This window comes from Camelus dromedarius, chromosome 9 (genome assembly GCF_036321535.1).
Source record: "Camelus dromedarius isolate mCamDro1 chromosome 9, mCamDro1.pat, whole genome shotgun sequence".
NCBI classification, from domain to species: Eukaryota; Metazoa; Chordata; class Mammalia; order Artiodactyla; family Camelidae; genus Camelus; species Camelus dromedarius.
In genome coordinates this window covers 12,418,036-12,446,016 of record NC_087444.1, presented here as the reverse complement: position 1 = coordinate 12,446,016, position 27,981 = coordinate 12,418,036, and the positions used below count along the sequence as shown (strand labels likewise).

The 27,981-nt window shown below is 39.1% G+C and overlaps 1 pseudogene; it reads left to right on the top strand.

Moving 5' to 3' along the window:
- The first annotated feature begins 321 nt into the window (after positions 1–321).
- LOC105085670 (BRISC complex subunit Abraxas 2-like) lies at positions 322–27,981 on the top strand (annotated as a pseudogene).

Sequence of the window (27,981 nt, the reverse complement as noted above, 5' to 3'; positions counted from 1 at the left end):
TTGTGATAGGAATTCTGCAGTTGAACATCTTTTCAGTGGTAGGTGAAGAGTTTAGTTTTAGACATTTTAAGTTTGTGACATCTATTAGACAGTCATCCAGAGATGTCTAGTGAAGCAGTTGGAAATATTAGATTTGAGTTCAGGAGAGAAAGAGACAGTGAAAGAGATGTTCACTTGAGAAGAGTGTAAAAAGTGTGAAAAATTTATTTAGGAATATGGGAATTTGAATAGACTAGGGAAATTTGGGATATTTGAAAACACTAAGAGCCATGTTACCTTGGGGGTCATGAATTTACATAAGTGTGATTATAATGAATGACCATGGGACTTAAGTTTGATGAAGTTGGAAGTCAGGAAGAACTGAGGGACAGTGAAAAGGTAAGTTCAATGCATTAGAGTCTCGTGGAAGTGAGACACTAAGATGGACTAAAAGGAGATTGTCTTCAATGAGTAAATGCCTGAAACTGCATTTACAAATGGGATGTAATTATTATTAATGTGTAAGTCTAAGGAATAACCCATGGAATCAGGTGGCTGAAGAAGGGTAGAAGGTAAACCTTTTGGAGGATAGGCAGTCAAGGAACTGAGAGGCCGGAGATTGGAAGAATCATATGAGCAGATAATTAAATTACCAAGAATTATGACAGAATGACACTGGAGAGGGTGATTGTGATTCAGGAACTAAAGTCTTTAAAAAATTACAGTGAAGGCCCATGGATGACTGCAACATGGAGGGCAAGCTAGTGGTGTAATTTAATGGCATAGAATTCAAAGCTGGGAGATTTAAAGGAGAAGGGAGGAAAATGGTCATGAAGCACTAATGTGCGTCAGGGGAGGACACCTGACACTCTCAGGCTCAAGGCATGAGGAACAAAGGAGAAATACAGTCAGTACTAAAGGGTGACTCTGCAAAGGAAGTGACGGCTTCCAAGGAGAACAGGTAACCATTTCAACAACGAAGGGAGGGAGACATTTTGAGAAGTTTGAGTAACCAGGGGATTTTGATGACTTTGAGTTGCAGACAATAGAGTCCTGGGAGAAGGAGAGAAAGGGAGGAACTAGTGTCATATTAATCTGAGAATGGAGGAGTAGATTCATGGGTTCAGAGCAGCCGAGTCCTTCCTTACACTGTTGAGTCCCTGAACCACAGACCTCCAGTCCCCTGTCAAAGGATGTTATTTGTTTAAGCCTCAGACATTTGGGTTTGTCGTTACTTGTAACCAAATTGAATGTAGCAGACATTGGTTGGTTTTTAGCCAGAGTCTGATTTAATCTAATATACTTTGTGAAAAGAACATTCTGGCTGCTCTGTGGAGAATGGGATATACAAAGGCAAAGATAGAGGCAAAATCACAAGTGGCCGATAATTCATAAAAAGATGCTCAAACGGACTTTTAATATTCCTTGACCATTTGTGTTTGTTTTTTATTTCATTCGCTTGGTGTGTACTTTCCTGTGGCTGCTGTAACAGATTACCAAAACTGGGTAGCGGAAAACAACAGAAATGTATTCTCTCCCAGTCCTGGAGGCCAGAAGTCTGAAATCAAGTGTTGGCAGAGCCAGGCTCCCTCTGAAGCCTCTCGGGCAGGGTCCTTTCCTGCCTCTTCCAGCTTCTGGTATCTCTAGCTTTCCTTAGTTTGTGGCAGCATTAACTTCAACCTCTGTCTACTTCTTTAATGGCCATCTAATCTGTGTGTCTGTGAGTCCAAGGGTTCCTTGTCCTACAGAAACGCTAGCTATTGGATTAGGGCCCTGTTCAAGCCGTAACACATCATCATATCCTTTGTTGATTATTTTTACTGGACTATTTATCTTTCTTACTATTGTTTTATAATTTTTTTTTAATTTACATGTGCTGCAAACACTTTTTAAGTTAGTCTTTATACTTATTTGAGAAAAAACAGCCACTGGAAACCTTTAATTTTTAATAAGCAGTAGTCTTTCATTTTAAAATTTATAGCAGCTTGTTACTTATAAAAATGTTTATCCTGAGATTATCTTTCAATGTACCCATTGTAATCAATTATATTTTTAATATTTAAAGAATTGATTTGTTATTATTTTGGGATTTGATTGGGATGTTATTTACACCGTCTTTCTTCATGCCCTTTAACCTCTTCCATTAGCAAAGAGATCAGCCCACATAATCAATTCCTGCTTCAGGCCAGAAAGATGCATGTGCAGGCCCTTCCATCACCTGGACTGGTCCCTAATGTTCTTTCTTTCTGGTTATCAGGATGAACTAAGTTATTTATGATATATTCCCAGGAGCTTCTGGGTAAGTAGACTTGGAAATTTCCAGCCTATTCCTTCTGGCCTGAATCAGTTTCCTCCTGGGAAATTCAGCTCTTGCAAATTAACTTTTCCAAGTGTGTTTGTAGACAGTCACTAAATGGGGTACTCTTGAGGGATTTAGGGGAGGAAACAGCCTCGAGTGGAGGGGCAGAGCATGGAGCATAGAGTAGAGGAATCTCCAAGTCTCAGTGTGCAGGAGAAAAGTGCTGGTGAACAGAGAAGTTCTTGAACTAACGTGGCTCAACGAGTTGTTACTGTTTGCACATCTTTTTTTTTTTTTTTTAAGGAAATAAAGATTTTCAGTCTTATGGTGAGCAGTCAGGCTTCCTTTAGCGGCCATAAATCTCTCCCAAATGCTAAGAACCTGCTCAAATTTAGCAAGCCAGCTGAGTAAAAAGGTCATCTTCTTGCCTAACAGCAGATTCCCTAGCTTTTACCACACAATTCCCTTTATGGTTATAATTGTCCCTTGCAAAAATATAGTGTTACAGCTGAACTCATAAAACTGCTGCCTCTGGAATAAACAGGAAAGGGCACATTCTCGTTTCAAAACAGCAAATGCACCAACAGAGTTTAGCTTCCATTTAAACGGGAAAACAGTGATTCTACTAACAATGCAATAGCTTTGATAGACTGCTCTTTTGACCTTTCAGTGCATGGATGAATATGTTTGCACTCGTTTAGATTGGTGTATCTGTTAGATCGTACACACAGATACGACTTTCACGTCTATTTACACTTCCTACAGGGCAGCAATGTTGTGTCTTTGCTTAGTCCGGGACTCAGCACAATTTTAAGTGCAAGGAAGAGCTTAATAATACATGTGTTTTAGGCATTTTCAGTCCTGAAAAGAAGCAAAAAGAAAAAGAGAGAAAGAAACAGCTCATGGTGAAGAATGGGTGTAGCCTCAACCTGAAAGAGAATTTAAATTGACCTCCACACTTTTAAGTTAGCAAGAACATGGTTTGTGGAAGAAAGAAAGGAGGAGCAGTAAAAATCCACAAATGCAAAACTATTCCTAAATCTGGCAGGATTTTAGTGGGTTATTTCACAGGAACAATGGCCAAAGTCCTCTTTTCTTTGATGAGAAAAATGGTAACTTTTACATTTTGCGACTTGCAAAAGGAAATTTAAAAACTTGAGGGACAAAGGAACTGGGTAAATAGCCTTCCTTCCCAAGGAAGCTGACGTTTTGGGGAAAAAACACCCTGTAGGTTTGTAGCTACAGGGAAGGAGGCCGTTAGACCACACGGAAAACATAAGATGCTGTCTGGCTTTTGAGGTTTAAACCTGTGGCGCAGTTGTGCTCTGTTTTTGATGGATTGTGTTGTGAAGATGTTGAGGGCTCTGGAGTTGGATCCAAACCTATATCCTCAAATCTGTTTGTTACTGATTTGTTCCTTAGTTTGCTTTGTCTGTGGAATGAAACTAATTATAGTACTGTGAGCAAAAAATATTGCAAACTGTATCAGTAAACAAAGAATGCTGAAGCCATTAAGTCAGCAGTGGCTGCCACCACCCCCCAGCAGAGAAGACAAGCCTGCAGCCCAGCCTCTGCAGCCACTCACTATGGCGCACCCGGAGGGGACTCAGAATAAGAAAGGACAGGACACTGGCCCTAGATGGCTAGGTGCTTGTCAAAGGAATGAATTCAATGAGCCCAAATGTTTGCTCCCTCCCATGCATAGAAAAGCACTACATTCTTTAACTTGAGATGCCAGGTTTTCCTTAGATAACAAGTAATCTGTTATTGTTCCAACTACCTGGTCTTTGTTGTAAAGCTCCTGTATATCCTAGCTCCTCCCCTACCTCTTCGGAGCAGTCCCTCAGAGCGACCTGAGAGGCTGTCATCCCGGCTCAGGTCCTCCCGCCAAATAACACATAACTCTCAACTTTTAGGCTGTGCGTTTGTTTCAGTCCACAGTACTTACCTTATGGGGTTTGGGTTGGAATTAAACGGGTTAATAAATGTAGTGCCCTGAGATCAGTGCCTGGTACTATGTAAGAATAGAGATGTCAGTATTGGAAGTAGCTGTGGAAACAGTAATAGAAGTTGTGTTACTTTGCTTGGGCTGTCACAACAGTGTACCACAGACTAGGTGGCTTAAATAACAGAAATTTATCTTCACAACTTGGAGGCCTGAACTCCAAAATCAAGGTGCCAGCAGCCGTGCTCCTTCCTTCCCTCTTCCGGCTTCTGGTGGTTCTGGGTGTTCCTTGGCATGTGCCAGCGCAACTTCATGTCTGCCTCTGTCTTTTCCTGGCCTCCTTCCCTGCATCTCAGTGTCTCAAATCTCCCTCTCCTTTCTCTCTTAAGGACAACAGTCACTAGATAGGTGTTTTCACACCTGGATTATTTAAAGTATTCCACCTTTTAATCTCAGTGATAGGTTTAGATGGGTTGGTAATTCTGTTTTGGTCAATCAAGTCTTTCCTGCAGTTTTGAGACTTTTCTGCTATAGTGATTTATTACTAGTCTCATGTACCAGGAGTTGGTTGAGGCCATTATACCCAATCACATTGAAGAAGCTATTTGCATTACAATGCAATGAAGGCAGCTTACAAAAAGAAGCACAGCTTTGGCAATGGGAAAGCTGGGAGGGAGAGGGGAAGGGGAGGATGAAGGGAGGGAGGGAAAGAAATAGAAATGCTTTCTCTTTGTGGTTTAAACAGAGTTTATCTGTTCCTCACTTACAGTAAGTATTTGTCACCTTGTACTGTTGTATCATGGGCACTGCCTGCGTGTATTCTCTCTTTGATTGAAAGAAAGATTGAAGATTCACTGAAGGTATGGTCTGTATGGGATTGATCTTTGTAACCTCTCACAGTTTCCGTCCCATTTCTTTAGGAACTCAATAGACGTTTGTTGAACGAATGGTGTGAATGAAAAATATTGCAGCCATATCAGTAAACAAAGGATGCTGTGTTCATCAAGTCATCGGCCGTTATCACCACCCCGGACAGTGCGTAGAGGGAACTCAGGATTCAGATAAGCAGCCACCCCGAGTGGTGCACCTCAAGGGAACGCAGGCTGGGAAAGAACAGAGAACAAGGAGGAACATTTTGGTCAGGATTCATAAGAAATGGCCTAATGATAGAGGAGGAGTGCTTGAATTTGATCTCTGAGGAATGGGATATAATTTCTATATCTAGAAAAGTATCAGGAAGATGCTTAAAATGCATAAATCAGCTTATGCAAATTCCCAGTTCAAAACTCTACAGTAGCTTCTCCTTATGCTTGGAATAAAGATCCAAACTTCTGACTCTTTCTTAAAAAGCCCGTCTTGACCTGACGTTTGCCTCCTGGTCTGGGCTTTTCTCAGGCCTCATCATCAGCTTTTCCAGAGCCTCCTTTCGATCCCTACACCCTCTCAACTCCCATCTGGCTACTCACTCTGGTTTCTCTGATACACTCTCCTGACCTTCTCCTGACTGCCTCCTTTCTCTCATTCAGATTTCAGAGAGGCCACACATCAAAAGCAGCTTCCTCTTCACTTCCACCTAGAAAGCTATTTTAATTTTAAATGTTAACACTTGGCACTATTTGACATTTTCTTGTTAGTTTGTTTGCTTGAATTTGTTTGTCTTTTACTTTCCCCGCTTGATGTCAGTGGAATGTCAAATATCCCAAAAGCTAGAGTAAAGGCTGTCTTCTTGTTGGCTGCATCGCTCCCCCCTCCCCAGATCTCTGGCAATCACAAGCCCTCAGTAGATAACTTCTGAATGAATGAGCGAGAGGATAGGAGCTTGAAGTGATTGTGGACTGGCGGGGCCCACAATAATTGAACTTAAGCTGGGACGTAACAGAATAAATATTTGAATTGAAAGTAGTTGGCTAGAGCACAAAGTGCACTACGGACAGCAGGATGTAAAACAGGCCATTCTGATACGGTCATTTTGATGCTCTTAGGTTTTGGTTTTTGTGTGTGGTTTTTGTTTTTGTTTTTGTTTTTGTTTTTGTTTTTGTTTTTGTTTTTGTTTTTGTTTTTGTTTGGATGTGTTTGCATCAAAATGGTTCTGGCAAAATAAATGAAACAGTGACAGAAATATCACAAGGCAAGTGTGTTCAGAGGCTTTTCTTCTCTTATGACTGCCAAGGGTGTGCCTTCTCCATCTTGTTGTGCTGACCAGATGCTGGTGGTTACCTCCCGTTAGAGAGACATCGCCAGCATCTCTATTGCCAATAGAGAAGAACTGGAGGAAACAAAAGGTGTGACTGATGTACACACGAAACAAGAAAATTTATCTGCAGGGCAGGGAGTCAGGGAAGGGGAGCTGATGTTCAGAGAGAGGAATGAGGTTTAAGGAGTAGCCACTGTCCTGCAAAGAGGATTTTTGAGGCGTTAGATGGGTAAACAGCACTGATGAGGGCTTTGGAGGGCTTTGTGCCATGTTCCCCACCAACTTCACCACCTTTTCAAAGTACTGCGGGAGAGAATTGTAGGATTTTTTTTCAAGGCTGCTGGAGTTGAATATGTTTCTTCTATGTGTGACAAGGCCAAGATGAGCCTCTAGAGTGGGGGTTTTAAAACGCAGATTCATTGGGGCTACATGTGTTTGTTTGTTTTTATTAGTAAGTCAAGCTGCAAAACATCTCTGATCCTGACTTACTTCCTAACCCCCATTCTTGACACTCAGTGAACGTTGCTTTCTTTACAACAAGAAAACAACCAACATCAGATTAGCAGTTAAAGAGTTTAACACCAGATGCATTTTCATTATTATAAGAATATTTAACAAAATAAAATACAATGTGTGTATTCCATTGGTTATTAAAAGAAATAAGAGAAATATCATTGAGAATTTTCTGTGCAATTTGATAGAGAGATAAGGAATCATATTATGACCCAACTTTCTGTCCTATTTCCCCATAAATCCACCTTTTTAAATAAGTATTATCAATTAAGTCGCATTGCCAAATCAGAAAGCTTACCAAAAACAATTTCATAATTTTGTGTAAATTTCATATATAGTTTCATATATAGTGTCATTATTAGGCTATTTGGTCTAACTATTTCCATTGTGAAAATGCTGTTTTTAGACAAGAAATCAAAGGCAGGAGGTATATGTTAATATGTAGAGAATAAGCAAACCCTTAGCTTATGTTGATTAATGGTTTTTCCTGAGAAAAACAAATACAGTGACATGACTTCTGATGTGTTTTGTTGACTACATGTTCCTCACAAGCCATTTCATTCTTCAGTTCACTTCTTGCCTTACACATCCCTGGCCTTTGTGTTATTCTATTCTCCACCTTAGGTTGATCATAAAGTGGTGGCAGTTATAGATGGAGTGAGACTGAAGGAGAAGTTAAAAATATGTATTTTCCAGAATTGAAATAGTTGAAAGTTTTGAGTTTTTTACTTGTTTATTTCAAAATAACTCATGTCAAAAACAGTTAAAATGGTCTTCTTGTTGGGTTATCTTTGGTGTCAATAAACAGCTGGATCAAAGTAGCCTCTGAAAATGCCATGCTCCCAGGGGGAAGAGGGGAGAAAGTTCATAAGGGATCAGGATTAGATTTTAAAGATACATTTGTGTTAGATTCTGGAGGTTGAGTGAAAAATTTGTGCACTTGGCCTTGATTTTGCAAGACATAGGAAAGTAGAAAATTTTCCTATCAATCCAAGAGTGATAGGAATGAAGTTGCATTTTTATTGCTGTATTTGGTGGACTGATTCTCAAAGTTAGTTTCTTGGATATTAAAAACCTTACTTCAAAAAAAATAAAAGTAAATAAATAAGAAAGCACTTCCTCAGTCACATCAATTTGGGAAATACTGGGTTAAAGCTAAGCGTGTATCGAAGCTCAGGACCTCCAGAGCCTTCAGGGACTGCTGCTGTCCCACATAAATGCCCCAAGGGGGAGAGTAGACAGTGTTTCCTCAGCTCGAGGGACTAGTGGTCTGAGAACACGCTGGACTACAGAATGCAAATGTTTCTGAAGGTAAACAGACTGCAAGCAGAGGGAATGGTAAAAGGGTGATCTAAATAGTAGAGGGAGGGTAATAATATCCTGCCTCAAATGTGGCAGAAGGACAGACTGGGAAAGAAATCCTCAATCCTGTGGTATGTAAGAAATGTTCCAAAAGTTTGGAATAAAATAGACATCCTTGAGATTTTAACTATCCCTTATACAAGCCTATACGTCTACGTTCTTAATTTTGTATTAACCTACATTTCTGCCAATTGAAAATTTCTGTCTTTAATTAAATGTGGCAAATACGGGGCTCATTGCAGCTTGCTCTACCTACTCTCTTCCTGTAGAATTTATTCATCTCATGCCTCAGTCTCTCAGGCTCTAATACATCCGCTTCATCTTTGAGTCCACTTCCTCGTCACCTGAAAATTCACCAAGGACCTGTCCCTTTTACCTTCTCATTGCTGCTCATCTCTGTCCACCTCTTCATCTCTTCTGACTTTTCTTCAAATTCTATTTCCAAAATTATTTTCTTAGAAGCAAGTCTTGTGGCATCACCTCTACTCTGTGCTTGAAATGCTGTACTTCCCTGTCGCCTAAAGGATGGGGCCGCCCGCTGGGTGGGGGTTCCCTGGTCTGGACCAGGCTCCACTCGTGCTGTCCTTTCTCACCCGAGCTGAGGCTGCTCCCTGACACGACACAAGCGTTAAATCTCTGCGTCCCTGCTGCGCTCAGTCTCCACCGGAACTGTCCTTCTCTCTCTTCTCTACTTGGCAAAAGCTTGCTCATTCTTTAAAATTGTTTGCTCCCTCTTTGAAATCAGTTATGAAGATATTATGTGTATCTGTCCTGTCACCATCCCTCCCATACTTCAATGTCACCATTTATATAGATAAAGAAAAACAATTCAGTCCTACTGTTGTTTCCTGTGTTGAAGTCAATTTTCTCTTCATGAGTAAGCATTTTCTCTAATCTTCTGCTGAATTTGTTGGTCTGGAACCTTCCCAAGACTTTCTAAAGGTTAAAATAAATCATTCTCATTGGCCCCTTATTCTTCAAAATATAAATACCACTTAGCTACATTTAATTCAATTTTTTGGCCTGTCTTCCTTTCTATAAACAACCAAAAACTGCTTATCTCATTACTAGTATTTACCATATCATTTACTAATTTTCAACTCTGTAGCAGCAAACAATTCCAAGGTCACTTTCTAAGTTTTTTTTGTTTTTTTAAATGAGATGGCAATGTGCCAATGGTTTGGTGCAGTGTCCAATTCTAATGAAAGATTAAACATTTTAGCCAGCAATCCCAGTGTCCTCTGACTGCTTTAAAAACATTTGGTTGGATGCCATCTGTTCTTGGTGATTTATTTATGCCTTGTTCATCAATTTTTTTTTTCTGAAGTATCCTCTCAACTTACTTATTTTTTGATCAATTCCTTTGGCATGCACTATGAAAGTCAGTATGATTGTATTAAACAGCTAACCTGTGCCCAGCGTAGTACTGGGTGATATGAGAAATACAAAACATCTGAGATGTGCATCTGTTCTCTAAGAGCTTGATTTTAGTTGGGGTGAAAAGCAAAAACAAAATATGGAGAACATGTAACTCAAATGACCCAGGTGCTATTAGCTGCAGGCACAAAATGCATTAAGCTCCAGATTTTAATGTCTCTTTGGTTCCTTCCAGCAGCCTTTCCACTTCCCTGCCAAGCCCTTCTATTGCTCTGGAATTTCTAAGAGTTTTTTTCAAGAAAAATCTAGTCATATTCTTTTGTGTTAGCATTCTCTTGGGTGTTTATTGCCCAAAAGTGTTTTGAGAGAGAAATTTCACCAAAGCCACTCCTGTCAGTGATCTTAAGATTTTTGCCTCTTTGCCAGGCATCTCTGGCACTACTGATAACTTCTTGTCTGTTCTGCAGCCTGGCTTGATGCTGACATTTTGGTAGGAAGATTGGAAGAATTTTATTCTTCCTAACTCTCTATTCCCGGAGCCCTGAAATGTGACTGACTGCACATTTAATCTCTCATTTTCCTTTGTCAAAATGATCTCTCGTCTTCTGCCTTGCATCTCTGTTTCAGAACTTGAAGTGGCTGGACGATAGATTTCATTTTCTGTTTTCTCAATTTGATTTCCTCCGCCTCTGGTCACCATGATCCATCCTCTTTCTTCCTCTTGCAACCAAAAGTAAATTTTCTCAATCATATAGATTTGTGCAAAGAAATGCTGGGAGCTGTTGCTGGTCCTACACATCCAGTCTTCATTTGCTGCCTACCAGTAAACCCCACAATGCATCTTAATTAATCCTCACAGCAACCCTATAGGATAAATACCATCATTTATGTTTTACAGTGGAGTGTACTTAAGTTTAAAGAAAACTAGCTTAAGGGTACATAACTTGAAAGCTTGCATGGCTAGAAAATGTTGGCAGCCTATTCCATAAGTGGGAAACTGGATTCGCATTCCATACACACACACGTATATATATGTGTGTGTATATATGTATTATATATATATAATATTTTGATTACAGAGAAACCAAAAAAAGTGAACTTAAGACATGATAAAACTTCAGTTAAATTCACCATGGCTGATTGGTCCCTCCCTTGAGATCTCTTCTTCTTCTTCTTTTTTTTTTTTTTAACTCTAATGTAACCCTCTAAGCCAAATTTGAAATCAATAAACAATAAAGCCACTGCTCAAATCAGGCATTATCTGCTTCAGAACTTGTCATGTCTCAGTTTCTGACTGGCAAGTGAATCACAGCCAAGTACTTATTAGACAGTTAGGCTCCCTTCCAGTACAGTCTTCAATTATCTTTGTTATAGTACAGCACCGAACACTTGCTTGATGAAGTAGGGCTGATTTGCTTATTGTATGTCTCTGCATTCCCGTTAATCTCTCCAATCCTGCAATTTGTATTGGTTTTCTAGTTATTAGTGTGAATTCATGAGCGCATGCTTTATTATTAGTGCTGTCTCCTGGCAGCACCTAACCCTTTGGAACATGCGGAAAACGTGACAAATCTCCCAGTCCTGAAGCCGTTGCAGGCTGAGTGTGAATGGCTACATGACTGCAAATAGACAGGCACGAGTGCTGATGCTTTAACTGGTGGAGCTGAAAAGTGAATAGGAATCTATTAACATTCTTAGTCATTGAAACAGTCATCTCTTCCCTCTCGTCTCTGCGGCTTAAGTGTAGTTTAAAAATGTATTTTTATGTGCTCGTGGACTGTCACCCCTTCATTTCAGTCCTCTGGCCTGTCGGCAGTACATCTGTTCCATGGTGATGCCAGACTGGGGCTCATTTTACTGTAGGACTTTCATTGGAGGGCCGCTGAGCCTTCTAACAAAGAATTCCCTGCTAGGTGACGCACATGAACTCTCCAGCTTATAATTAAATACTGATTAAGAAATGTTCTTATTATGTCTCTTCAGAAGATCCAAATATCAAAATGTTGTCTTCCTGGACTTTGGGGATAACCTGTCTTTTCCATTCATTGGACTTTTCTAAGCCTCTTCACATGGTACCCGACTAAGGGCACATCTAGGTAGGGATCTTGACCTCAATTGACTACTATTTCAAAGAAAAAGGAAACATCAAGAAATTTCAGAGGTTTTCGAATCAATTACTCTTCTTCTCAGCAGTGTACTATTTCCACAGGACAGTAGAATTTTCACTTGAAGGCTTGAAAAATGTAAATTTAACACAGGATACAGGGATTCACACACAGCATATGAAGTTGTAATATGTAAGCAATATTCAAGTGGCAAGATTATTGGAAATAATTTTTTGGGCAGAATTGAAAAGTTTTGCTAAAGTGTGGATTTTGAGAAGGGGGAAAATGGAGAAAATGAAATGTTCTTCAGAGGCAGATGGTATTGATCAAAGTATTTGTGTTTTTTGCACATGGAAAGTGCCTTTGTGTTTAGTGTCTGAAACAGCCCAATTCTTTCTAGGTAAACATCCTGAAGTAAGGGAAACATATACTCTTCAATTTATCTCTCTTGTACTTTGTTAACTGATCATTTATGATCTTGCATATTTTTGGTGTTGACTATAAGACCTTTCAGATGCCAGTGAAAAGTGACCATTTCTCCATTTCTGATCAAGATTTATCCTGTTCAGTATTGTGCAAAGATGCCCTGGGAGGTAAAGTAAATGAATAATGATGTTTTATGACTGCAATTATTCCTTGGCTGATTATTCATTACTCACAGTGTGAACTCTGAGTGAAATTTACATCCTCTTCCTATAGTTAAATGTTATTATCAATTTAGTATTATAAATTTCTGCCGGATGTAAAGTAACCATGCCTCATTTCCAATATTGAATTGTCTTTGAGTGAGTGATCGTATGTCTTTACTAAGCCTTTTCTATTAATTACTACTGTTTTCAATCTTGTGGAGTACCATAAATCTTACTCATTAAGTGAAAAATCATGGCTCATTCTGAATCATTAAATGAAAACTAACGACTAAATCTAATTCAATTCATGATACTATCTTTCTAAATTCCATGTTTGCCCCAGTCTCCATGAAACCAGTTGTATTTATATGCTTGGTTCAGATTTGTGTTTTAGCCTTTATCCTAGTTTATTCTTTACCAAATAGTTCTACGTGTGTACCTTGAAGTCTTCCAAAAGATTTTAAAGCAGCTTTCTCTATAGGGTTCACTATGGCTTGATCTTTCTCAGAATACTTTTCAAATCTTTATTCTTAGGAAAATCTCAATAGCTTGATTTTTTACTTTCTTTTCAAACATTTTGAATGGATTTTTCATTTATTTGTTTTAAATACCAAAACATCTTCATGTTTGGCCAAAGACAATGCTTATGTAAGACATTCATTGCAAACACAAGGGATCATTTTAGTTACATTTACCGTTTTCTTCATTTATTTCTATTATAAGTAAATGATGTTCTGACATATTTTTTGTGCTTATTTCTACTTATTTCTTTGGGATAAATGTTTTGAAGTTGTATCATCAGGAAAATGTTCTCATTTAGGCAAATTTTTATCTTTGCCTAAATTTGATATTTGAATAATAAGTATATGGAATTAAGTTTTTGCATATATTTATTGACCACTGATATTTCTTCAGTTATGAATTGCCTGTTTACTGATACTTTGTCCACGTATTTATTGACATTTTTATCTTATTGGTAAGAGAGGATAATAAATTTATGATATTAACCCCTTAAAATATTCTTCTTGTATACACATTTGCTCAACTCTATTAATCTTTTCTTTATAATTCCTTTCTTTTAAACCAATAACGTTTATTACTGTCAAATTAATATTTACCTGTAATTTTTATGTTTTTTTGACTTTCCCCTTCTTACCACTTTGATAAACGTGTGATTTGTTTTGTTTCTCACAAAACTGATCTATTGCACCACACTCTTGCTTTCACCATTGGCCTCATGTTTAGTATGCAGTTAGAGTTGTCTTTCAGAATGTTTGATTAATTTATCCTTTTCCTTGTAATTCTCATTTTCTTCTTCTGTCACTAGCAGCTTTGCTGCTCAGACACCAACTGGTCCCCAGAAGAAATCAGAGTTGCCTTGGGGTGATAGGCAGAACAATGGCTCACAAAAGATGCCCATGCCTTCCACTCAGGAACATGAGAATAGGTTACACTACATGGCAACAAGAACTTGGGAGATGGAATTAAGGTCTCGGACCTAAGACAGGGAGACTACCTTGAGTTACCTGTGTGAGCCCAGTGTAATCAGATGGGAGCCATGAGACAAACGGAGGGAGCCATGAGACAAAGAATTATGGGTCTTTATAAGTTGGAAACAGTCCTCCCCGACAGCAAGCAAGGAAATGGAGACTTTAGTCTGACAACCGCCAGGAACCGAGTTCTGCCAACAACAGAGTGAGCAAGGAAATGGGGTCTCCTCTAGTGACAGGAAGGAATGCAGCCTTGCCATACTTTAACTTCAGCCCAGGGAGACCCATACCAGACCTCTAACCTACAGTTCCATAAACAAATAAGTTTGTGGTGACTTGTTACCGGAGCAATAAGAAATTAATCCACAAGGCCTTATGGGCTCTGATACTAGCCATAACTCTTGACTCAATCCCTTAACAGTCGATGTACTGCATGTACCACCTCCCTCGTGGGACTGTTGTGAGTCAGAAAGTAGGTCCCATAATGATAGTAGTAACAATAATGACAACAATAATGGTAATAATATTTTAACAACATAATAATATGGGTGCCTACGCATATTTTAAAAATAATGATGAGGCAACACTTATTGAATGTCTGTCATGTGCTAGATAATTTTCTAAGCACCTAAAAGGTATTACTTCTTTTAATCTTTATAATACATCTCTGTTAGATAGTGTTGTTATAACCCAAGATGCCTTTTTTTTTCTTACAGGTGAATGGCAGTTACTTAAAATAAAGAGACAGAGGAACAGAGAGGGTGAGTAACTTACCTAAACTCGTACACACAGTCACAGAGTGCTGGAGTCAGTACGTTCAAGCTGCATATTGTGACCTGGAGCCTGCATGCCCAGTTCCCTTGCTGCAGCCGGTCTGTTATTGTTGCTGTTGTAATAGTAACCGTTACACAACAGCTGCTCAACTATCACTTTTTTTGTTATTACTACTATATTATTACTATCATTCCCAATGCCAGTAAAACGTCCGCAGATGATACAAAGGTAGTAGTGGGAAGATTTATGTATGGAGTTTTGACTTGGAACAAAGATTATCTTTGAGCCTGCTGTGTGGTTTGATCAAGGGGCCAGTTCAGCTAAACAGAGCCTTTAGACTGGGGCTAGGAGCTGGCAATTCATCCTGGAGTCAGGTGACCTGCCTTTAAGTACCAGCGATTATTAAACTGATCTGTGAATTTTGAATAGTCTATTTAATTTCCATGTTCTGGTCGCATGACTGATCTCCCTTACTGCCTTTTAACACATGAATTAAATTAGATCAATAGTCATCATAACTTTAAAAATATGAGCTAGATTATTCAAATACAAGGTTTTATATCAGTATAACATTTTTTTTTTAGATTTAACTTGGAAAAGGATGGAAAAATGAATTGCTGGATTTTTCACTTATGTCCAGAGGGTCTATATGTTTTGTTCATCAGCGTAGTTGCTTTTGCAACACATTTCCTTTGTTTTTCACAGTGTTTAGCCATGGGACTGTGGCTGACAAAGCAGAAGTGTGTGTGAGAAGTGAGACAGTGAGAAACAGTGACCAGCTGTTCAATCTTATGATACCACTAAAATGAATAAATCTATCTTCCTGTGGGAGACAAAAAGTACCTTGCCGTACAGCAGCAGTGTATGCAGGGAGGATGCACTCAGAGACGGGGCTGAAAGCCACAAATGAATTCTCAGTCAGAGGAGCCCCTGCCCCCTACGAAGTAAATGCTGTACCAGGTTGGCCTTTAGCATCCCACAGATGGGGCCTGCATTCCACTTCCTGAAAGGGAGCAATCACACTTTTCCCCCAGTCAGAACAAAAAAGGTAATTGGGAGCCCTGGGTGGAGGGAGGAGGGTTGGGAGGAGGAGGATTGTTCCAGGCAGTCCTGGAAGTTCCACAAATCTAGGCCAAAGGGAGCAACTTTCATCACCCCCATGCCCTCCTCACCTTGCTCCGTGATCTTCTGGCTTTTCAATGAGCATTTCATTTCTTTGGTAAACAATTCACTCTGCCTCTGATTTATATTTATAGCACGCACTTATGTTCAGTCACAGGCCGTGGTAACTCAGCAAAAGTTCTAGCTTGGTCTCCTGGCTTCACTTTACCAACTCATTCTTCACCCAGACACCAGTGGGATGTCTCAAGACCAAGTCTGATGGTGACCTTCTTGCTTGCCCTCAAGCCAAAACCAAACTCAAAATCAAAGCCTCTGAATATCAGTTACTTTACTGTGGGGAGAAATTCCACGTCCCTCAATACATCCTCAGAAGTCTTTATTCCCAGAGTACCTCTCCCTTAACTTCTCCAGGCTCACACTTTGTGGAGAACTCTGCTCCTCCAGCCACCATGGACGAGGCTCGGTCTTCAGCGCTGTTTCCTGCTGACTCTTGTTTCCAGCTTGCCCTTGTTTCCATGTGTTTGCCTTAGGCCTTTCTGCCTGCAACATTCTCCTACCACCAAATATTGGCCTTAACCTGAAATTGCCTCGTCATCCCTCCAGTCCTCAGTTTACGGGTTTCCTAGACACTCGGAGGGATTTAAGATTCTGTTCCAGTAATGCCCTGTGTCTCCCTCGGTTAGCTCTTAGCAGCAGTGAATAGCATCTGGCTACTTTGTGAATCTCCCAGTGGGCTGCCAGTTCCCTGGGAACATGGTCCGTCCCTTGTGCACTGGCCTGTCTTCATTGCCCATCACAGCGCCTGTCTGCACACTGGATGATGAGCGTCTCTTGGTGTTAAACCTTTCTGCTAACCTGGTGCACTCTCACCACCCAGTGTGTGGGGAAGCATTTGGGCTGGTTAGTTAAATCTAAATCCACAAGATAAAAAAAAAAAAAACAAAAAAAAACAAAAAAAAACCCCTAAACGTATGCTTTACGAGGCTTCAAATTGCCTTGGTACTATATGTCAAATAATTAAAATCATAAATGAATTATTCTTTTCTGCAGTTCCTTTTCCAGTTTATTATCTATATATCCACATGGGCTGGAGATTCAAAACTTTGCACTCTGGTAGAAGCTGTTGCCCTCATGTTACATAATTGCTTTTTTCATAAGCTAAAAATGTATTTTCTTTTCCTTAATAAGCAGAATGATAATCCTTTTATGTGTGTATTCATCTGTCTGTCTTTGAATGTTCGTGGTAATTTCATATGCATTATGTTATTTATTCCTCATCATATCATCTTAAGGCAAATCATACGATTTTTATCTCTATTTTATAAATGACACAACTGGACTCAGTGTGCTTGCTATTTAGCCTGAGTCACCAGACGGTGAGTGACAGACCAGATGTGTCTCGTTCAAGATGTACAGTCTAGTTTATTTTCAATTCTGGGTTATTTTGAGACTCCTCTGTTCGAAAACCGAAATAATTCAAACCATAAACCCCATGAGAACAAAGCCCATGTATGTTTCCCTCACACTGTGTTGTCCTTTACAAAGAGTAGGGACTTCTTAATAATTATTTGTTACATGAATGAATGAATGAACCTATTCTGGGAATTCTTTCCATTGCCTTTCAAGCCTTTTATATTTGCAAATGGCATGCAGAGAAGAGATGGGACCTTCTAAGGTGCCTAACGTGAAGAGGGAGGCAGGACACCGAAGGGAAAAGACGGACTCGGAGATGAATCTTTGTTCCGCTGTTTATTAGTTGTGTGATTTTGGACCATTATTTGAATTCTAAATCTCAATCCTATCATCTGGAATTTCCATCGTCTGGTTGGAATGTAAAGACAATTTTACTTGCTTCATAGGGTTTTTGTGGGAGTTAAATGAGATAATGTATAACAAGCATGTACCTCAGGGTGTAGCATTTAGTGGATGCTGGATAAATACTAGTAGTTATTTTCCTGCTGTGAGAGGGAAGTGCTCATTCATAGCCATTTAGGTCAGCAAAGAGAGTCAATCATTACAATTTTTTTCCTAAATAGTCATTACGTATTTATAATTCCAGGCTGCTTGATTTATGTGCACCTCTGTTAGCTGCTTCTAAGCAGTTTCCAGCTTTTGCATACCCCAGGAGTTTATCTTATTCTGCTCTATCGGTTGAAAATAAATTTTGAAAATCATACCAATGTAACTCAACAGTCTTTCAGGCTGGTGGATTTTGTTGTGAGTTTTAGCTAGGAAAAATAACAACCATAGTAAAATGTTTTGTAAATCCGTACCTGATTGGAGAGAGGATATTAGAAGTTAAGCTCTTGATTTTAATATATCTAGGCGTTAAGCTACCTTTTGTATTTTGCTTTGTATGTTAATCCACACAGAAAGCATTACAGAAATTTTTATTTCATGAAGCCCTCTCTAAATGATTCTTTTAACCATGTGAGTGCTGAAATGTGCAGTCTTGCCTTCCATTCTAACTACTTAAGGATTCAGAAAACAGCATTAGTTTTGCTTTTAAAACATTATTCCAGGTATGAGTTGTGTTTAGGGGATTAAGAAAACGATAGTGTTTTTCGACTCCTTTGTGCTGATATGTTTATTAAGTCAGCTCAATTTGCTCCTTTCCTTCAAATGCCTTCAAAGAAAATAAGTTAAGAAAATGTGTTCTTATCCATTTCTACAACTGATTATTGCTGCTTGTTAAGTTTTGGCAACTCCTGTCCCTGTGAAAACGTGTGGATTTCTGAAGCAGTGCACAATCTACATCAACTGTTTCTGTCGTCTCTGCAGTCAGACTGACCTTGGTTTGAATAGTGGCTCTGATTTCTTAGCGAAGTCATTTTAACTGATATAAATGATTTAACTGAGACTCAACTTCCCCATTGGTCAAAAGCAGTGGTTAACATCCATCTAACCAGTTTGTTGCGTGGATGAAATAACATATGTAGATCTCTAAAAACATGACTCCGTTCTCCACTTCCGCCTGTTAAGTATTCTTTAACCATTTACATGCTGCTGATGGTTTTATGTCTAGGGATAATACCGCATTGCATAGATGTATCACTGTTTTTATTTTGCCGGCACTCTCCTGTGCTATCTTTTTATCTTCATAACAAACTTGAGAGGTGGGTACTCCATTCTGTTTGGAAGATGAAAAAACATTATGAAATTATACACTTCTTGGATGGAAAGAACTATGCCTTTTGCTCTTTTCTTTGTTCTTCCAGCAGAGCTTAGCACAGAACTTGGCATCCATTCGGGGCTATATAAATATTTGTTGTACAGAACTGATTGATGGGAAGGACAATAACGTGTCCAAGGTCCCACACAAGGTCTTGATGGCAAGATGAGGACAGGGTTCCTCTGACTTTCAGATTTTTCCATTAGACAAGTGGTGAGCAATATTTTAATTTTTTTTTCTAGCAGGGTCAATTCAAGGAAAATAAAAATGTTTATGTGCCACAATTTCCTAATTAAAATGAAAATAGCTTTACTGGGTCTTGAGGCAAAATATATTCCTTCTACTTAGATTACTTTCTTCTGCAGTAGAGAAGTGCCAGTGAGAAACATTAGCGCTCCTTTTTCACCACTAAAATGTTAATATCGGGGCATATTTGGGAAGGAGCCACCCAGAGGCAGCTTTCCAATCTTTCATCCCTTGTATTTGCAGAGCACTTTAGAGTTCGCAGAGTGCTTTCACAGGCATTATCTAATTACATTTTTGAAACAATCCCAGGAAGAGATATTATTACCAACCACACTTTACAAGGGGTCCACTAAAGTTGAGGGGAGGGGAAGTGACTGGTTTAAGGTCACAGAGCAAGTGCAAAAAGAACAAGGCGTTGCCTCCCACGCCATGTATACTGAGCACTTGTTCTCTTTGCCTTTTCTACGAACTGAGATGGGTAGAAGATAGATTCCCCGATCCAAAACAAAACAAAATAATCTGGGCCCTTTCTCTCTTTTTCTCTCTCTTTTTCTCTCTCTCTCTGCTTATGTGGCTTTTTTTTTTTTTTTTAATCCATCTGAGTACAGCAGCCTAAGGATGACCAATCAAAAAAAAATTACTGTTTTACACTGGAGGCTTTCTGTTCCAAAGCCTCTGCTTTGTGTGGGTAGGAAGGCTACAGTGAGAATTACACTGTGAGCCACAAAGCAGAGCTGCATGGTCTTTAAGCTGCTCTGCATGCCCTAGTCGGGTGATTGATGCCACCAAGTCAGAGGTTTGTTCTGGTTTATGGAATGCCAGGGATTTGGTACAGTTTTGACTTGAAAAACCTAGAAATGATCAATTTTGATATAGTCTGCACAGATGATAAGACTTTAGAATTGTTTTGCTGGATATACAGGTAGTGATCTTTGCTTCCCACATTTCTACATTTTATTTTATTTTTTCCCCACATACTCCTCATTTGACTTTACTTGCAATTGGAGATGGCAATAAAACATGGTTATTTAACCAGGTTGCCCACTGCAGGCAAGTGAACAGAAGTCCCCCCCCACCCCCACCCCGCCACTTCTCTTTGGGGAGTTGTCCAAGCTTCTTTGCAGAGGGGGGATGTTGTGGAAATATGTGAGGCTGGTGCATATTTGCAGAAAGTGTCAAACCTGGGACGTATGGGGAAAGCATGAGAGTGACATGGGAGGCTCGGAGGGCATGGCTTTCTGTGCTGCAGCCGTCTCTCTACATACAGTCTCACCCCACTGCTCTCCTTCCTATCTCCCTTCTACTGGCTTCTCCTTTGTCACAGCTACATGAGGTAAGAATTAATTTGGAGTTTCTCTAAAATATAGTTTTTTCTTCTTTGCATTCCACATCTGCTTCCTCCTTCATTTATATTTCACAGTTTAATGTTGTAAGTGACATCATTTTCCAAGTTCCTTTAAAGACGACAGCGTTGTCTACAGCTGTGACACCAATAATACCTTTTGCAGGGAGAAGGGACACTTGGGGACAGTGATGTTGGCCTCAGACAACTCGCTGCTCTTGGATTTCTTAATCCAGGGCAGCTTTATGTTTGATTTGCTGCCTTCTGACCCAATAGAAATAATCATGTGCTTGTTTTAGCCTTGGTTGTGTTTGCTAGCTGATTGATGAAGTCCGCATTTAGTGGACTTGCTAGGTTTTTCTGATTGTTTTTTGAAAAAAGCTGCTGAAAGTGAAATTAGACCTCTTATAGCAGGTGCTGTTTCCGTGGGTAAGTGGACAGATTGAATCCATGGTTGGGAGGTCACTTTATTTTATTTATTTATTTTTTCTTCCCACCCTCCACCCCCCTGGTAACCACAAGTCTGTATTCTCTGTCTGTGAGTCTATTTCTGTCCTTTATTTACGCTTTGTTTTTGTTTGTTTGTTTGTTTTTGTTTTTGTTTTTTAGATTCCATATATGAGCGATCTCATATGGTATTTTTCTTTTTCTTTCTGGCTTACTTCACTTAGAATGACATTCTCCAGGAGCATCCATGTTGCTGTACATGGCATTATGTTGTCGGTTTTTATGGCTGAGTAGTATTCCATTGTATAAATATACCACCTCTTCTTTATCCAGTCACCTGTTGATGGACATGTAGGCTGTTTCCATGTTTTGGCTATTGTAAATAGTGCTGCTATGAACATTGGGGTGCAGGTGTCATCCTGAAGTAGATTTCCTTCTGGATACAAGCCCAGGAGTGGGATTCCTGGGTCATATGGTAAGTCTATTCCTAGTCTTTTGAGGAATCTCCACACTGTTTTCCATAGTGGCTGCACCAAACTGCATTCCCACCAGCAGTGTAAGAGGGTTCCCCTTTCTCCACAGCCTCTCCAGCATTTGTCACTTGTGGATTTTTGAATGACAGCCATTCTGACTGGTGTGAGGTGATACCTCATTGTAGTTTTGATTTGCATTTCTCTGATCATTAGTGATATTGAGCATTTTTTCATGTGCTTTTTGATCATTTGTATGTCTTCCTTGGAGAATTGCTTGTTTAGGTCTTCCGCCCATTTTTGGATTGGGTTGTTTATTTTTTTCTTATTGAGTCGTATGGGCTGCTTATATATTCTGGAGATCAAGCCTTTGTCGGTTTCACTTGCAAAAATTTTCTCCCATTCTGTAGGTTTTCTTTTTGTTTTATTTCTGGTTTCCTTTGCTGTGCAGAAGCCTGTAAGTTTCATTAGGTCCCATTTGTTTATTCTTGCTTTTATTTCTTCTAGGAGAAAATTTTTGAGATGTATGTCAGAAAATGTTTTGCCTATGTTTTCCTCTAGGAGGTTTATTGTATCTTGTCTTATGTTTAAGTCTTTAATCCATTTTGAGTTGATTTTTGTATATGGTGTAAGGGAGTGTTCTAGCTTCATTGTTTTACATGCTGCTGTCCAGTTTTCCCAACACCATTTGCTGAAGAGACTGTCTTTGTTCCATTGTATATTCTTGCCTCCTTTGTCAAAGATGAGTTGACCAAAAGTTTGTGGGTTCATTTCTGGGCTGTCTATTCTGTTCCATTGGTCTATATGTCTGTTTTGGTACCAATACCATGCTGTCTTGGTGACTGTAGCTCTATAGTATTGTCTGAAGTCTGGGAGAGTTATTCCTCCAGCCTCTTTCTTTCTCTTCAGTAATGCTTTGGCAATTCTAGGTCTTTGATGGTTCCATATGAATTTTATTATGATTTTTTCTAGTTCTATGAAATATGTCCTGGGTAATTGGATAGGGATTGCATTAAATCTGTAGATTGCCTTGGGCAGTGTGACCATTTTAACAATATTGATTCTTCCAATCCAAGAGCATGGAATATCTTTCCATTTTTTAAAGTCTTCTTTAATTTCCTTCATCAATGGTTTATAGTTTTCTGTGTATAATTCTTTCACCTCCTTGGTTAGATTTATTCCCAGATATTTTATTACTTTGGGTGCTATTTTAAAGGGGATTGTTTCTTTACTTTCTTCTTCTGTTGATTTATCGTTAGTGTAAAGAAATGCAACTGATTTTTGAACGTTAATTTTGTAACCTGCTACCTTGCTGAATTCTTCCATCAGCTCTAGTAGCTTTTGTGTGGACCTTTTAGGGTTTTCTATATATAGTAACATGTCATCAGCATATAATGACACTTTTACCTCTTCTTTTCCAATTTGGATCCCTTTTATTTCTTTCTTTTGCCTGACTGCTGTGGCTAGGACTTCCAGGACCGGACGGCTTCACTGGGGAATTCTACCAAACATACAAAGAAGAACTCATACCAGTCCTTCTCAAACTCTTCCAGACGATTGAAAAGGAGGGAATACTCCCAAACTCATTCTATGAAGCCACCATCACCCTGATACCAAAACCAGGCAAAGACACTACAAAAAAAAAAGAATTATAGGCCAATATCACTGATGAACATAGACGCCAAAATCCTCACCAAAATTTTAGCAAATAGAATCCAACAACACATAAAAAAGATTATACATCATGACCAAGTGGGGTTCATCCCAGGGACACAAGGCTGGTTCAACATACGCAAATCAATCAGTGTAATACATCACATCAACAAGAGAAAGGACAAAAACCACACAATCATCTCAATCGATGCAGAAAAAGCATTTGATAAAATTCGACACCCATTTATGATAAAAACTCTCGCCATAGTGGGTATAGAGGGAACATATCTCAACATAATAAAAGCTATATATGACAAACCTACAGCCAGCATAGTACTCAATGGTGAAAAACTCAAAAGCTTCCCACTAAAATCTGGGACAAGACAAGGATGCCCACTATCACCACTCCTATTCAACATAGTCCTGGGAGGTCACTTTAGAGTTCAGTACCTGTAGCATTTTTCTTCTTCTCATGTTTCCTTACATCTGCATTTCTGAAATATTGCTATACATTTTTTTAAAAAGCAAAACAAGAATAAGTGCAAAAATAAATCAGTAAGTTCATTGAACTGGAAATCTTCACAACATGTTATTTGCAACTGTTTTGTCACTTTGCTGATGTTTGCCAGTTCCCATATTTCCAACACTCTAAAGACTATTTAAACAAAATTTTGCTTAATGTATTTTTGCTTAATAAGAATCCAAATCCCCCATACCCATGCTCATGTCCAGAATTTTCCCAAAAGATATTTAGTATGAATGATGAGAAAAGTTTGTGCTTTCTTTCCCCCATGTGGTAAGTCAGTTTATTGTCAAAGATAACATTCAGTCCAATGTTGTTCACATTTAGCAAATATTCAGTAATCACCTAACTGCCCAAGGCACAATGCTCAACCCTCAAATACTAGATGCGACCCTGGACTGTTGCAGTAGTTTCTTAACTGACTTCCTTTCACTGTCCCTCTGTGCACCCAATCGATCCTCTGCACTGACAATTCCTTTATGAAACCGTCTCTGATTCCTCATCAGAACTATTTCAGCCTCTCCTCATTTGTTTACAGCAGAACGCTTATTCTTGTTTTATGGCACATGACACACGCTGTCATTAGACACCATAAAAATTACAGATAATGCAGGTGACTGGTTGCAGACGTGTGGCAGGTACAGATGCAGTGTGACTACCCCTGGATCCCACGCACTTTTAAGATAAACTGTTGAGTATAACATGCGTACAAAGGAGCGCACAAATCTTACATGTGTTTCTCAGTGATTTTCACAGAGTGAGCATATTCATATACCCTCTTTCCAGAGCAATACACAGAACATTATCAATCCCCAAGTGGTGGCCTGTGCTCCCTTCCAGTCACAGCTCTGCTCACCGCAGGTAACACCACCCCACTTCTTATCACCACGGACGAGTGTTAGTTTTGTGTGTCTGGGTTCTTTTGCTTAATATTATGTGTGTGAGCACAGGCATTGTTAGTAGCTTATTCGTCAGTTACTACTGTGTGATGTCCCACTTTTTGGATTTACTACAGTGTGTCTATTCATTCTACTGTTGTTGAAAATTTGCTTCTGTCTCGCTTGTTTTGTTTATTAGGTTGGGGCTACTGGAAGAGTACTGCTATGTATACTCTAACATATAGCTTGCAGTGAACATTTATATGCGTGCATTTCTGTTCATTCACTTATCCTCCCCTTTGAATTGCCAACATGAAATCAAGAATTGCACTTTATTTCTTTTTAATACAGGAATACATTCTGAAAACATTGGGTTTTAAAGGCAGGTAAAGGGAACTTATTTAAGCTGGTCCATTTTCCAATTCTGAACATGGGGGCTTTTAAGTCTGTTTCAGATTCTGTTTCCCAGAAGTAAGCAAGCAAATTAGTAGAGAGTATTAATTAAAAAGAAATCAGTTTAAAACAAGGAATGAACAAAACATTCTGTGATATCTAAGAAAAAGGAAAAATCGCAAAAATTTTAAAGGCAAATGTGAATTCCGAAAGAGGGACTGTCACGTGAATTCCTAGGAAGTCTTATCAACACAACTCATACGAATAGTTAGTAAACTGAAACTGGGTCTTAACCACGAACACAGAAAGGCTGAAATCATTTCTGAGGTATAAAAAATAAAATCAGCACTGAAAACACTTAATATAGTACAGTAGAACTGTCCTTGAAAAAAATCAGATAAGTGAAATAGAAGACAGATTAGAGCATTTTATTCCAAGAGAAGGAGAATGAAGACATACTATGTAAATAATAGGAGTCCCCAAAGAAGAACACAGAACACAGAGGGGAAAGCTACATACGCATGGACAAAATAAAATTTTTTAAAATATAGAACTAAAGTAAATAAATTCCTAGGATTGGGAACAGAGAGAAATTTAAAAAGCCTAATATGTCCCAAGTAAAATGCACAAATATAAACTACTACTAAAAGGCATTAACAATTCTAACTTTAATTTTCAATGCCAATCCACAATAAAATAACACATCCAATAAATACTGAGTAAATAATTATCCAAATATCTTTTCCTGAATAAAGCATTGGCAGATGTAATCTAGCGTCTAATGTGGAATTCCACACTTTGAGCTCAACAACCGTGTCTTTTTTCATTTTGCATTTTCTAGCCCCTCGTTCATTTAGTACCTGTTCCTATTGTATCCAAATTGATCATCCTTCAGTCTTATGTAAGTGCATATTGTGCAGGTTATGTCTTCATATGTCACAAGACATTCAAAAAGACTCGTAGGGTCAATGATGAGCACGAAGAGTTAAATCATACTGAATTCTCAAAGTAACGGTACAGCCTTGTACCAATAATGCAACATCCAGTAAGTGTGGCTGTTGTTTTTGAAAAGAAACTATTAGATTTAATTAAACAACACCATTACGATAGGGCAAAGACTCATAAAAATAAATTAGAAGACAGAACACCAAAATTAAAGGAGCACTAGAACTGAAAAATCTTAACTGGTGTAACTGCTGGAGCAAAGTAGGAAACAAAAGAAAAAAAAAAATGTGACAAATAATGGACTCAATCTGCCGGATAAAATAAAGATATGTGGGAAGTGTCAAAAGGTAAGAGACAAGCTATAAAAGTGTTGGACTCTTCTTTTTTCAAAGACAGGGTGGAAAAGGATTAATCTAGTATTTCAAAACTTGCAACACATTACAAAACGAGTAATTATGCAATTAAGGAGGAAACAGTAAAGTAAGAGCGTGAAATAGGTTTACAGAAGATGACATCTAAATAACAGAACAATAAATTTGAATGGTTTAAAAATCTCTATAAAACTCTGAAGGACTTTAAATTGAATTGATAAAATATATTAAAGGATAAAAAATACATTTTTTAGACCTCTACATACCTATGGGGAGTGATCCAAGCCCCATACACTGAGGTCCCCAGTTAGCACTTCTCTGAGATGCCTTCATCGCAAGTCAGGGGTCCCAAGCACGGGCTTAGGCAGAGCCTCATTTGCTTCCCAGTACCCTTTCCTTCCAGGGCCAGACTGACCCCCTTCACTGAGGTGCCAGCCTAAGCAGGACCACACTCGGACTATTTGTAAGGGATCATTCTCGGAAGGATCTTTACTAGAAGAGGTACGACAAGATGTAACCTGTAGCATTGGTAACTCACAGATCAGCAACACAGAATTTCTGCAAGTAATTGAGATCTGTCACCATCAGCTTTCTTCAAAACTTTTTTAGTTTTCATAACTAGGCAAGCAAAGCTAGTGAAGACAGTTTGCATGGGATTTTTAAGGGTCAGAGAAAGAAAGTTATTGGTGGATACAAGTTCTGGCAAAACATGCAGAGGAAACATGCAGAGGGAAAGTTATCCACAAACAGCAGCTCATCAGCACTCACCCTGAGTCCAGCCTCCTTTTCCTTCTCTTCAGTTTCATCTCCACAGCCAACAATTCCACTCATGCTTTAGAACAGGTTCTCTTTAGACTAAATCAAAGATATAATCAAAGGAAATCCTTTGCTACTCCCAATCTAGACAAGATTAACCAGCATGAGTATACAGTGCCCTCAGTGCCAGATACTCAGAGCTATGCCAATTATTGAAGAACATCCTACTGACTTTTTTTAAAAAAACAAGGATGGAGTAATGAAAGACATCAAGGTTATTTACAGGTTTCTAAAGCACTCACACACACACTGTGTGCAGATGTGGAAAAGAGTGAGCGAGTTGTTGAATTTTGTCAGGTAGACATGAACAAATTAAGAAGACAAATCACTCACATGAAAACCAAAAAAGGAACAAGAAAGAAGATTGCAGCAGGTGATGCTAAGCAGACAGATGCCGTCTGAAAATTTGGAACCAACATTTGGTCCTCAGATGCCCTGAATTTGTAGCTGAACATAGAAGGTCACTGGGAGATGCAGAAGCTTCTGATCCTCCTCCCTGTTTTTCTGATTTTCACCCACACAGTCAAGAAACTGCTTTGAGCCTTTCTCTCATGGAAAGTAGAGTCTTTATGCCTCAATCTCAAGCCATGGGCTCTTCCAGTGATGCTCCCACCAGTGCCAGACTGAAGCATCCTGGAAGTGGAGCAGAACTTCTTCTTCCCCAGAGCATAGCTAGAGACAGAGTTGAAGAATTAGACAACAGTGGTTATGAAAATTTGATTGACCCTACAGAATACGCCCTATAGGGAACACTCACTTTGGAGGAATTTGCGATCCTTGACACAGACCCGGGGAGGGGGGGTTCAGAAACACTCAGACCTTCCAGACCTTCCAGAAACTCTCCACTTAGCACCATTTTTCTTAATTACTTATTGAGAGAATATTTGAAAGCCTATTCTGGAGAGCCAACTTCTTTCTCAGACCCCCGGACTCCTA